The sequence below is a fragment of the Octopus sinensis genome, linkage group LG9 (assembly GCF_006345805.1).
Source record: "Octopus sinensis linkage group LG9, ASM634580v1, whole genome shotgun sequence".
Lineage (NCBI taxonomy): Eukaryota > Metazoa > Mollusca > Cephalopoda > Octopoda > Octopodidae > Octopus > Octopus sinensis.
The window spans coordinates 84,124,344-84,136,513 of record NC_043005.1 but is presented as its reverse complement, the minus strand read 5'-3'; the positions used below and the strand labels follow the sequence as shown (position 1 = coordinate 84,136,513).

Below are 12,170 nucleotides of genomic sequence, written 5' to 3'. Positions count from 1 at the left end.
AGTAACCATCAGAGCATCACAACAAATCACAGTACATTCCCAAGGCACACAGAACTGTGCTCGGTAGTGAAGTGAAAGCACGTTATAAAGATAAAACTACTGAATAATAATAATAATAAGTGCCAAAACAAATTTCTGTGTATCAGTGTGTCACACTTTGACCCCCTCTCTCACTATTCAATGACAGTTCCACTATTCCTCATGATGGGGGTGAGAGTAATAGTAAACATAGAGATGGTAATAGATTGATAGTGATAGTAGATGATGTGAAAGACAGTGGTGATGGTGGTGGAGGGGAAGGCAGCAAAGTCAAAGGTATTGATGGTGGTGGTATCAGAAGTCTGAATGGTGTGTGTATGGCTGTTGTAGTGGCGATGGTGGTGGAACTGGTGATGGTAGAAAACAAGCAACAGAAAGAGAGAGAAGGAAAGAAGTTAGAAAAAAAATTGTACTGACCCCCGAATGGGAAGACAAAAGATGTTGTTTATCATGCAGCTTTGCAATAAGTTCCAAGTCAACAAATTATATAATTGTTCATTACTTGAAAAATATTGGTCAAGTTTAATAAAATTTAATATGTGTTCAACGCATGAAGTGTCATTGTTGGGCCCAAGGCCCCAAGGAAGAGCCCTCCTCAGGAGCTAGCTTAAAATCCACCTGATAGGGCAGCTTTTAAAGCTAGTATATAAATATATGAAATTATGAAAATAATAGAAAATGGAGATGTATATAACGATTGGAAATTCAAAAATGAAAAAAAATTTTAATTTATTAGCACAACAGTATATTACATTCTTATAATAATACAATATAATAAATAATAAATATTAAATATAAATCACATACAAACATTTGGATGTGAAAGCATATTTCTCTTCATGTGTATGGGGAAGAGGAAAGTCATTTGTGTTCGATTAATGAATTGTAATGTCTCTTCCTCCCTTCCTGTATGTGTGTATATATTTCTGTAGTGTGTGTGTGTGTGTGAGAGAGAGAGAGAGAGAAAGAGTGTGTGTGTGTTCGCCTGGCTCTAATGCCAAAAAGTACCGTTGCCAAAACAGTCTGAATGTCCAGTCAGCCATGCCAAATGGTCAGTGTCCAAACAGTGGTGCCCATTCTTCTCATTCCAGAAAAGGGAATGGTCACATCACAGCTGAAATACCTTTAAAATCACAGAATCTGACTTGGGGTTAAACAACCAACACACACACACACACATGCAATACATATTATTATGTAATGACCCCAAGACTGGGCCATCAAGTATCCTTGAGCATGGACCCAGATAAAATATGCTTGCATCATATGTAATGGGCCTTACAGATATCAATGTCTGGGGAATCTAAATCAATGGTTCTCAGCTGGGATCCCTATGGCCATTAGGGGTCTATATAAGATTTTCTTGTTCAAATTTATGTACAATACACAAAATATTTTAACATTTTTTTTCTACAATTCCTAAAAATATTTCATCACAAAAATATAATAGGATTTTTAAAACATCAAATAGCTATTAGGGTCCAGTAGAGAAAAAGGAGAATCAAAGGAGTCCAAAGGTGAAAAATGGTTGAGAACCCCTGATGCAGACGCAGAGGGACAATGAAGTATCATTCTTTAAGAGACAATGAAAAAACATGGTTAAGGAAAATTAAGTTCAAGGATTCAAAGTATAGAGAGAGACACCAAACAACATAGATATAAACCATTCTGCAATTAGGAAATAAAAGCTAAATTCACCTAAAGTTGATGCTAACCATTTTGTGCAGGGGTTGGGGGCTGTGCATAGAAGTTTTAAATGACTTTCTGATCTGATGGTAGTTGTTATCTTGTTGATTGGTATTCAGCTCTGATAGAAAATAAAACACCTCAGGATATGACATATTGTTGTTGGTGTTGCAAACAATTGTCTTTCTAAGATATTCGCCAATCACTCGACAATTATCTGAATGAGACTGTACAGCATACATGATTAAGAAAGGGTTCTTTTGGGTCTATTTTTTCTTTTTTATTTTGGTTATTTTTATTATAATTCTGGTAATGAATCACAAAACTTGCCATAGACAAAGAGAAGCATAAATCAAGTGAAGCGACGGCTTTTATTTTGCAGTTTGTCAATGTGTGTGCATCATATATTATGTAAAACTCAAATAAATTGTCTGAAGTCAAAATAATAATAATAATAATAATAATAATGAGAACTGCATCTCTGATCATGAGCAGAAGTAGTGGGGGAGCATCATAGCCATGTGTTGAGGGGGATTCTTTGGGGTTTGAATAATTTGCCTTTGGAAACATGGGTGTTTCGTTCAACATCCTTAAACAACCACTATTCAAGGACCATTTGAGTGTGGTGAGTTACTTGACCAGAAGAAAATTCGAACTAGGCCCCACCTGCAAGGTCATGCGCTGTTTATCTTAATATGATATCACCATGTCACGCACATATGGTTGTGATGCATGTGCCTGGTGTACCCTTATCAGACAGGTAGTCATGATGGGTATACAGGACTTCATATATTTTACCCCAGTGTCACTTTGATGGCATGCACTGCTCTCTCACTCAATAATAATAATAATAATAATTTCAAAATGTTTGTGAGCATTTATGGTTGCTATATTCTAGAACATGCATCTGTCCATCTACAGAGACAATATATTGATATACTTACAAAAATGGTTGCGTACCATTTCCACTAAAACTAATTACAAATGGAATGATAATTACAATTTTTTTAACTGCTTTAATGTATTTATTTCTACTTACGGCATTAGACTGGCAGAATTTTGGATTGGAAAATGCATGTGAGCAAATAAAGCTTTCCAAGTTTATGAGACAAAACTATTTTCTTTGTGTTGTTGTAAATCCCTGGGTATTGAGGGTAGCTCCTTCTTGGACAATTATAATTTTTTTTTACTAGAACTCCAAAAGAAATTTCAATATCATATAGGTACAGGTATGGCTGTGAGGTAAGAAGCCTGCTTCCCAACTGCATGGTTCAGAGTTCAGTTCCATTGCATGCCACCTTAAGCAAGTGTCTTCTACTATAGCCCCAGGCTGAACAAAGCCTTTTGAGTAGATTTGTTAGATTGAAACTGAAAGAAACCCATTGTATGAGTGTGTGTGTATTAATCCCTACCCACCACCACTTGATGATGGTGTTTGTTTGTTTATGTCCCAATAACTTAGAGGTTTGGCAAAATAGACCGAGAGAATATGTACCAGGCTTAAAAGGAAATAAGTCCTGGGGTCGATTTGTTTGACTAAAACCCTTCAAGGTGGTGCCCCAGCATGGCTGCAGTCAAATGACTGAAACAAGTAAAAGATAAAAGATTAAATGCTTATCGTCTCAGGTGGGGTTGCACAGTTAAGAGGCTTTGCTTCTCAACCATTATTGAATGGTACCTTGGGCAAATGTCTTCAGTTATAGCCCTGGGCTGCTCAAAGCCTTGTGAGTAGATTTGCATTATGTTTCTCTCCATCACCACCACCAGTGCATGATAACATGTGTTGGTTTGTTTACATCCCTGTGACTTAGTAGTTCAGCTCAAAGTGGCTTTAAAAAATAAGCATTGAGGTTGATTAGTCCGACTAAACTTTTGAAGGAGATGCCCCAGCATGGCCACAGTCATATGACAAAACCACAAAAAAGATAAAACAGTAAAATCTTTGAAATAAAATGTGTCAATCAAATATGTCTGCAATGCTATGAGAGTAAAGAATAATAATAATCTTTTCTATTATAGGCACAAGGCCTGAAATTTGCAGTGAGGGGTTAAGTCGATTACATAGACCCCAGTGCATAACTGGCACTTATTTAATCGACGTCCAACAGGGTGAAAGGCAAAGTCAGCCTCGGCAGAATTTGAACTCAGATCATAGCGGCAGGCAAAATACCGCTAAGCATTTCACCCAGCGTGCTAACGATTCTGCCAGTAAATAATAATAATTTTTTCTATGATAGACACAAGTTCTGAAATTTTGGAGGAGGGGGACCAGTCGATTTACGTCAACCCCAGTGTTCAACTTGTGCTTATTTTATAAAAAACACCAACCGAACATGCCAGCGCCGTCTAGACTGGCCCCTGTGCCGGTGGCACGTAAAAAGCACCCACTATACTCTTGGAGTGGTTGGGGTTAAGAAGGGCATCCAGCTGTAGAAACACTGCCAGATCAAGATTGGAGCCTGGTGCAGCCTTCTGGCTTCCCAGACTCCAGTTGAAATGTCCAGCCCATGCCAGCATGGAAAACGGATGTTAAACGATGATGATGATGATGGTGATGATGACTTCAGAAGGATGAAGAGCAAAGTTGACCCCAATAAAACTTCAACTTGAGACGGAAAGATGGATGAAATGATGTTAAGCATTCTGTCCAGCATCCTAACCATTCTGCTAGCTCAGCACCTTAATAATAATAATTATTATAATAATAATAATAATAATAATAATAACAATAATAATCAGATTGGAGCCTGGTGCAGCCATCTGGTTCGCCAGTCCTCAGTCAAATCGTCTAATCCATGCTAGCATGGAAACCAGACGTTAAACGATGATGATGATGATGAATCCCTTCTATTAAAAGCAGAAAGCCTGGAAGTTTTGGGTGGGGACTAGTCGCTGTAATCAACCCCTGTGTTTTACTGATACTTAATTTATCAACCCTGAAATGATGAAAGGCAAAGGTGTCCTTGGTGCAATTTGAACCCAGAATGTAAAAACAGAAAAAACGCTGCTAAGTATTTTGTCTGGTTCACCAATGATTCAGTCAGCTCACCACCTTAATAATAATAATAATAATAATAATAATAATAATAATAATATATAAAAATAGTGTTGGGTTTTTTTTGTTGTTTTCTGTCAAAAATTATTAATGACATTGCAAGTGAAGGGTGTCATTTTAAACATTCGAAGATATATGTGTGTATAAATGATATACGTGTGTATAAATGAGTGTATATACAGGTGTGTATGTGTATAAATATTTCAATATGAAAGGGGGGAAGAAAAAAGCTGTGTTCATCATCGATGCACTCAACTTGCAAGCCTTAACCACACAACCATACAAAGTGTAGCAGACAGATAAATATGTCTGTCCAATAACATCTTAAATAGCAATAATAATAATAATCATAATAATAATAATAACAATAATAATAATAACAATAATTATATTGATGATAATAGCAACAATAATATTAATAATAATGAAAATAATAACAACAACAACAATAAAAATAATCATTTCCAGTTGATTTGTAACCAATTTCTTATGTTTCTCCTATTACCGCCCACATTGCCTCATCTCCATCCTCAGGTTCTCTTCTTTCCCACCGACAGCCATCACCACCGTCACTGCCACCTTCACAACCACCATGTAATGAGGGAATTAATCAATAAAAAATATATATATAAATACAAAAGCAGATAAAGTAAATAAATCATAACTGCAAACACTGTAACAGATCCCAGAGCTCTCGTAATGAGAATATTAAATTCTTCACACTTTGCGAGATTGAAGAATCTCTTAATAAATTCCTGTAAAAAGACAGAATAAATATTGAAACAGCTGCTTTGTACTTCTCTGATAAGATAAGCACAAGAATCTCACACCTTGGAAACTTTAGCTCCGACACCTCTTCCCAGATTGACCTGTTATTGACTGGTGGAAGCTGTCCAACCGCTGGCTCAATGCACTGCTCGTCTTGGCGGCTGCAGTTTGTTCATTTATTTATGTCTGACAAAGTAATCGACAATCAATTTCCTGTGAAACGGAGGTCTTTAATTTATTATTGGTAAATCTGAAAAAGGGAGGGACAGAACCCATTTAGATCCATCCAGATTGTTATTGTCATTTCTGTTGATTTTTAACCTCACACCCAGGGCTGCTGCTAAGATTTTCGATACCCAACACCTCTCCAGTGAGTACTCCTGTCTCCCAGTCCTACAATAGACAAACATTCTTCTTTCATCCCTATAATGAACACCCACCCTTCTCCCTATACTGAGCACCCACACTTCTGCCAGCCCAACAATGGGTACACATCCTCCTCCTAGCTTTACACACCCATGTAGTTTAATCCCACATCCAGGTTGGTGCAAGGATTTTCAATACCCCAGTCCAGCCCCTACAATATTCTTATTTCTTTATTGCCCACAAGGGGCTAAACATAGAGGGGACAAACAAGGGCAGACAAAGGAATTAAGTCGATTACATCAACCCCAGTGCGCAATTGGTACTTAATTTATCGCCCCCTAAAGGATGAAAGGCAAAATCGACCTCGGCGGAATTTGAACTCAGAATGTAAAGACAGACGAAATACCGCTAAACATTTTGCCCGGCTCGCCACCTTGATATTCCTACAATATTCACTCTTAGCCTTACACACCCATCTATTTTAATCCCACATTTAGGTTAGTGCAAGGACTTTCAGCACCCTAATCCAGCCCCTACAATATTCACTCCTAGCCTTACACACCCATGTAGTTTAATCCCACATCCAGGTTGGTGCAAGGATTTTCAATACCCTAGTCCAGCCCCTACAAATGTTCACTCCTTTTTTCCTGTCCTACATAAAGCACTCACCCTTTTGCCAACCCTTTAATGTATCCCTTTCTTCTAAACCCTACTATGTATGCCTTTTTTATATGGTTCTCACAGTCATTACCCAACCTTTACACCAGTCGAGAAATGCAGTAAAAATAATTATGACAAAATATATTATCATTATTTTAACGTCCACTTTTCCAAGCTTTTCATGTGTCAAACGGAATTTGCTGAGCCAGTTTGTCCACAGCCAGATACACTTCTTCTTCTGGACAAGACATTCAACTTCATCTGGGAGTGAGAGACCATTTCAGGAGTTGAGGAGTTTTGAACAGTATGGTGTTACTACTTAGTCATCACTACTCCCAGGCCTGATCTGGCCCCAGGGTGATAGTACCTGTATTAATGCCGGGCAAGACATTAAACTGCATCTAGCAGTGAGGCTCCAGCTTGGGAGTTCATTAATTCAAGAGAGTCTGGGATTATCCTTTAGTCAGCACATTTTTAGGACTCAGAGAATGATTTGTGCCCATTGTAGGGATAGGACTGGGGTGCTGAAAATCCTAGCACCAACCCTGGATGAGGGACTAAACAATATGAGTGCACATTGTAAAGCAGATCTGCTCTGGCCCAGGGCAGCATTACATATCAAGGGCCCCAATTAAAGGTCAAATAGCAGAAGAAAGTTCTGTAGCTAATGCATTTAGGAGTCAGAGGAGGGCTGACCCCCCAGACACATGTCACTCAGACCCACCAGTGTGTGGTAGACATGCTCTGATAAGTAATCTTAAAGGTTACACATCAGAGTAACCGACATTACTCTGTAAGGATCACATATAAGCAACCTTGATAATGATATGGTTAGTTGAAGGGTTAAATAGGCCCAGGGTCCCAAAGAGAAGCTTCAGTAAGCAGGGAACTAACAGAATAGACAGTAAATGAGCCATTAGAATACAATGGTAAACAATGCTGTGTCTTACTATTTTAAAATCTCACGAGAGATATTCAGCAACATTACTTTGGATCACAAAGCTCTCCCATGAAATCTGGCTTTATGCAGCTCCCAGCAAACAGTTTTTGTGGAAACTGGGTTCTCGAGGTGGTCATTAAGCTCTGCAATAATTTTAGGAGCTGTATTTTTGTGATCCTTTCCAATAATTCGTGTAAGAGTCCAACAGTCCTTATCTGAAAGTTTTGACTTTCTTTCGGAGTTTTGTTTCGACGAGGAGGTTTTTCCCTCTTTCTCAAAGGCAGTCATTACTTTCAAGACAGTACTTCTTGATATACCAAACATTTTGGCTGTTTTTGTTATGCTAGCACCTGCCATACGAGCACCAACAATTTGACCTCTTTGAAAGTCCAATAGATCTGTCATTTTAATTAATTTTAATTACCTTTTTCTGATGATACCTGAAAAGAAACAGCAATTTTAGCAAAACATATTAAACAACACTAATAATAAATCAAACATAAAAATAAACAAGCTTTTGATGGTTTGATAGATATTTCAAAATTATGATGCTATGATGCTAGGTGTTTCCACATCATCATTGTTTAACGTCCATTTTCCATGCTGGCATGGGTTGGACAGTTTGACTGGGGACTGGCAAGCCAGATGACTGCGTCAGGCTCCAATGTGATCTGGCAAGGTTTCTACAGCTGGATGCTCTTCCTAATGCCAACCACTCTGAGAGCGTAGTGGGTGCTTTTTACGTGCCACTGGCATGGGAGCTAGTCAGTTGGTACTGGCATCGACCACATTTTGATGATGCTTTTTACATGCCACCAGCACAGAAGTCAGTCAGGGCGGGGACTAGTATTGACCATGTTCAGATGGTGCTTTTTACGTGCCACCAGTATGGGGAGCCAACCAAATGGCACTGACATCAGCCTATGCTTGAATGGTGCTTATGTATGTGTGTTTGTGTGTGTGTGATGGGGTTCTTTCAGTTTCTACCTACCAAATCTACTCACAAGGCTTTGGTTGTCCCGAAACTATAGTAAAAGACCCTTGTCCAAAATTCTATGTAGCAGGACTGAAACCAGAACCATGGGCTTGGGAAGCAAATTTCTTACCACACAGCCATCCTTATGCCTATTATATACACACACACGCGCGCACACACACACACACACACACACACACATACAGGTAAAAAGTTAAAGTGGAAACAGCGCAAAAGTATGTTTAAAAATTTTTTTTACTCTGCATTTGAGAATTTATTTTCTGCAGAATACCAACTCCCTCAGCACTTATAAATTTGTTTACAGAATATTCTCATATATATATGTGTGTGTATGTGTGTGTGTGTGTATCAGCTGAAATTGCGAAGATGATCTGGTTCTTGACTGATGACTGAGAGCTTCGAAAGTCCCGTCCGTGTTTTTTGTGTCGTCTTCTAAATGTTTCACATTCTTGTCCCAGTTTGTGTATTTTTTACTTTTACATATATATATATATATGTATGCATGTATGTAAATTGGGTGGTTAGGGAGCTTGCTTCCTAGCTATATGGTTTCGGGTTCAGTCCCATTGCGTGGCACTTTGGGCAAGTGTCTTCTGCTATAGCCCTGGGCCGACCGAAGCTTTGTGATTGAATTCGGTAGGTGGAGGTCACTACCGTGTGTGTTTATGTGTGTGTAGGTGCTTATGCCTCTCCGAAAGAGAGAGAGGGGACATTAAGTGGTGATGATGATGGTGAAGCTTCTTTCGGTTTCCATCTACCAAATCTACTGACAAGGCTTTGGCTGGCCCGAGGCTATAGTAGAAAAAACTTGCCCAAGGTGGCACGCAGGGCGGGGACTGAACCTGGAACCATGTGGTTGGGAAGCAAACTTCTTACCACACAGCCCAAGTACACATACACTAGCAATCACAAACAGAGAGAGAGAGAGAGAGACAGTAATTTGTTATTATCGGTCGGTGGTTGATAGTGTTCGTTCTCCTCTCTTAAAGCAGCTTCATTAAGTCGACATTAATCACTTCATTAAATTTACCTCATCTTTTTCCCCTGACATTTATTTCCTATGAAATGTTAACAAGTCTTCAGTTGCAACAAGACAACTGCTGCTGCTGCTGTCAATGCTGTCAATGGTGGTGGTGGTGGTGGTAGTGACAGAGGTTGTGATGGTAGTAGCAGTGGTGGTGGTGATGGTGGTAATTGTGGTAAAGGTTGTGATGGTAGTGGTGGTGACAGAGGTTGTGATGGTAGTAGCAGTGGTGGTGGTGGTGGTGGTAATTGTGGTAATGGTTGTGATGGTAGTGGTGGTGGTGGTGGTGGTGGTGGTGGTAATTGTGGTAATGGTTGTGATGGTAGTGGTGGTGACAGAGGTTGTGATGGTAGTAGCAGTGGTGGTGGTGGTGGTAATTGTGGTAATGGTTGTGATGGTAGTGGTGGTGGTGGTGGTAGCAAGCAGTGGTGGTCTTACTGTAGTTGTTGATGTTGTTGTTGTTCCATGATGGTGGAGTATGAAGGTGTTTAATAACAAATGTCAAACAGGTAAATACAGACAATAAAATATAACAATTCCATAAAAAAGCTCTCTTTTTATTTTCCCCCATTTTCAAAAAAAAATTATATTTTATTTTTTGCTTTTTGTTGTTGTTGCTCTCCACTGGCACCATCAAGGATGGCTTCTTTGCTCGGTTCAATTCCAAGCAGCTCTTCTCCTTGCCTGTCCCCAAACTACCACAGTAATAATGTTCCAATTTATCAAAACCCATATATCTATCAGTCATTACACAGTTTCCAGGAACTCAGTTCCCACCATCATACACACACACACACACACACGTTCTCTCTCTCTCTCTCTCTCTCACACACACACACACACATACAGTGAGAGTAACAGAATCACATAAACCAACAATAACACACACACACACATTCTCTCTCTCCCTCTCTCTCTCACACACACACAGTGAGAGTAACAGAATCACATATACTAACAATACATACATACACACACACACTCTCTCTCTCCCTCATACACACACAAACACACATTCTTTCTCTCTCTCTCACACACACACAGTGAGAGTAACAGAATCACATATACTAACAATACATACATACACACACTCTCTCTCTCCCTCACACACACACAAACACACATTCTTTCTCTCTCTCTCACACACACACAGTGAGAGTAACAGAATCACATATACTAACAATACATACATACACTCTCTCTCTTTCACACACACACAGTAAGAGTAACAGAATCACATGCACTGACAATAACATATACACACAGTCACATACATTCACATACACACACTCTCACATACACAGACTTACACCCATTTTCTCTCTCTCTCTCTCTCTCTCACACACACACACACAAAGAGAATAACAATAATATAGAGTTGCACACAGTCACATACACACACTCACATATTCACACATTGTCACATACAAGCACGCACACAGACTACCGCAGTAACAAACACACTCACATACAGCCATAGTCTCTCTCTCTCTCTCTCACACACACAGAGCAAGAGACACTTCACCGCATCCAACAAGTTTCCAGCGAGGTGTGTGTGTGATGGAGGGAGGGTCTATATCCTTCCCAGCATGCTTCATCTGGGCCACCTCCGTGTTAAAGACCTTATTAACACTCCAACTTATTGTTTTACTCTTTGTCAAGCATCAACATAAATATTCCGTCAGCAAAGCGTGAAATTATTGGAAACATATTTATATACGTCTATATACAGTTATATACTTATAAATACATCTATATACACACATATATACACTGACTAATGAACGAGAAACCACCGGGGAAAATATAGTTTTCTTTTTAAATTTGATGGATGTTTTTGTTTTTTCTTGCTTTTATTATTATTATTATTATTATTATTATTATTATTATTATTATTATTATTGTTGTTATTATCATCATCATCATCGTCGTTGTCGTTTAACATCTGTTTTCCATGGCATGTGTTGGATGGTTTGACTGAGGACTGGCAAGCCAGAAGGCTGTACCAGGCTCCAATCTGATCTGGTAAAGTTTCTACAGCTGGATGCCCTTCCTAACGCCAACCATTCCGAGAGTGTAGTGGGTGCTTTTACATGCCACTGGCACAAGGGCCATGCTCAAAAGGTGTTTTTTTACGTGCTACCTGCATGGGAGCCAGTCCAGTGGCACTGGCAACAACAACCATGCTCGAATACTGTTTTTCATGTGCCACCAGCACATGCTGGTAAGGCAACGCTGGCAACGATCACGCTCAAATGGTGCTTTTTATGCGCCACCGGCACAGGAGCCAATCTGTGGCCTGGGCAATGATTACGCCCGGATGTGCTTTTAACATTCCATTGGCATGAGTGCCAATCAGGCGGTACTGTCATAGGCCACATCTGCTATCAGCACAAGGCCTGGAATTTAGAGGGAGATGTCTGGTCAATTACTTGGATCCCAGGACTGGAACTCATTTTACTGACCCCGAAAGAATGAAAGGCAAAGTTGACCTTGGTGAGATTTGAGCCGAGAACATAGAGAGCCAAATGAAACACTATTAAAAGCCTTTTGTCTGATATACTAATGTTTCTACCAGCTTTCCACAATAATAATAACAACAACGATAATAATAATAATATTAATAATAATAATA

The 12,170-nt window shown here is 39.3% G+C and overlaps 1 protein-coding gene across 2 annotated transcripts in view; it reads left to right on the top strand.

The window, feature by feature from the left end:
- LOC115215914 (heparan sulfate glucosamine 3-O-sulfotransferase 5-like) overlaps positions 1 to 12,170 on the top strand; it is a 507,987-nt gene that overhangs the window by 449,353 nt on the left and 46,464 nt on the right. The gene's annotated exons all lie outside the window — the stretch shown is intronic.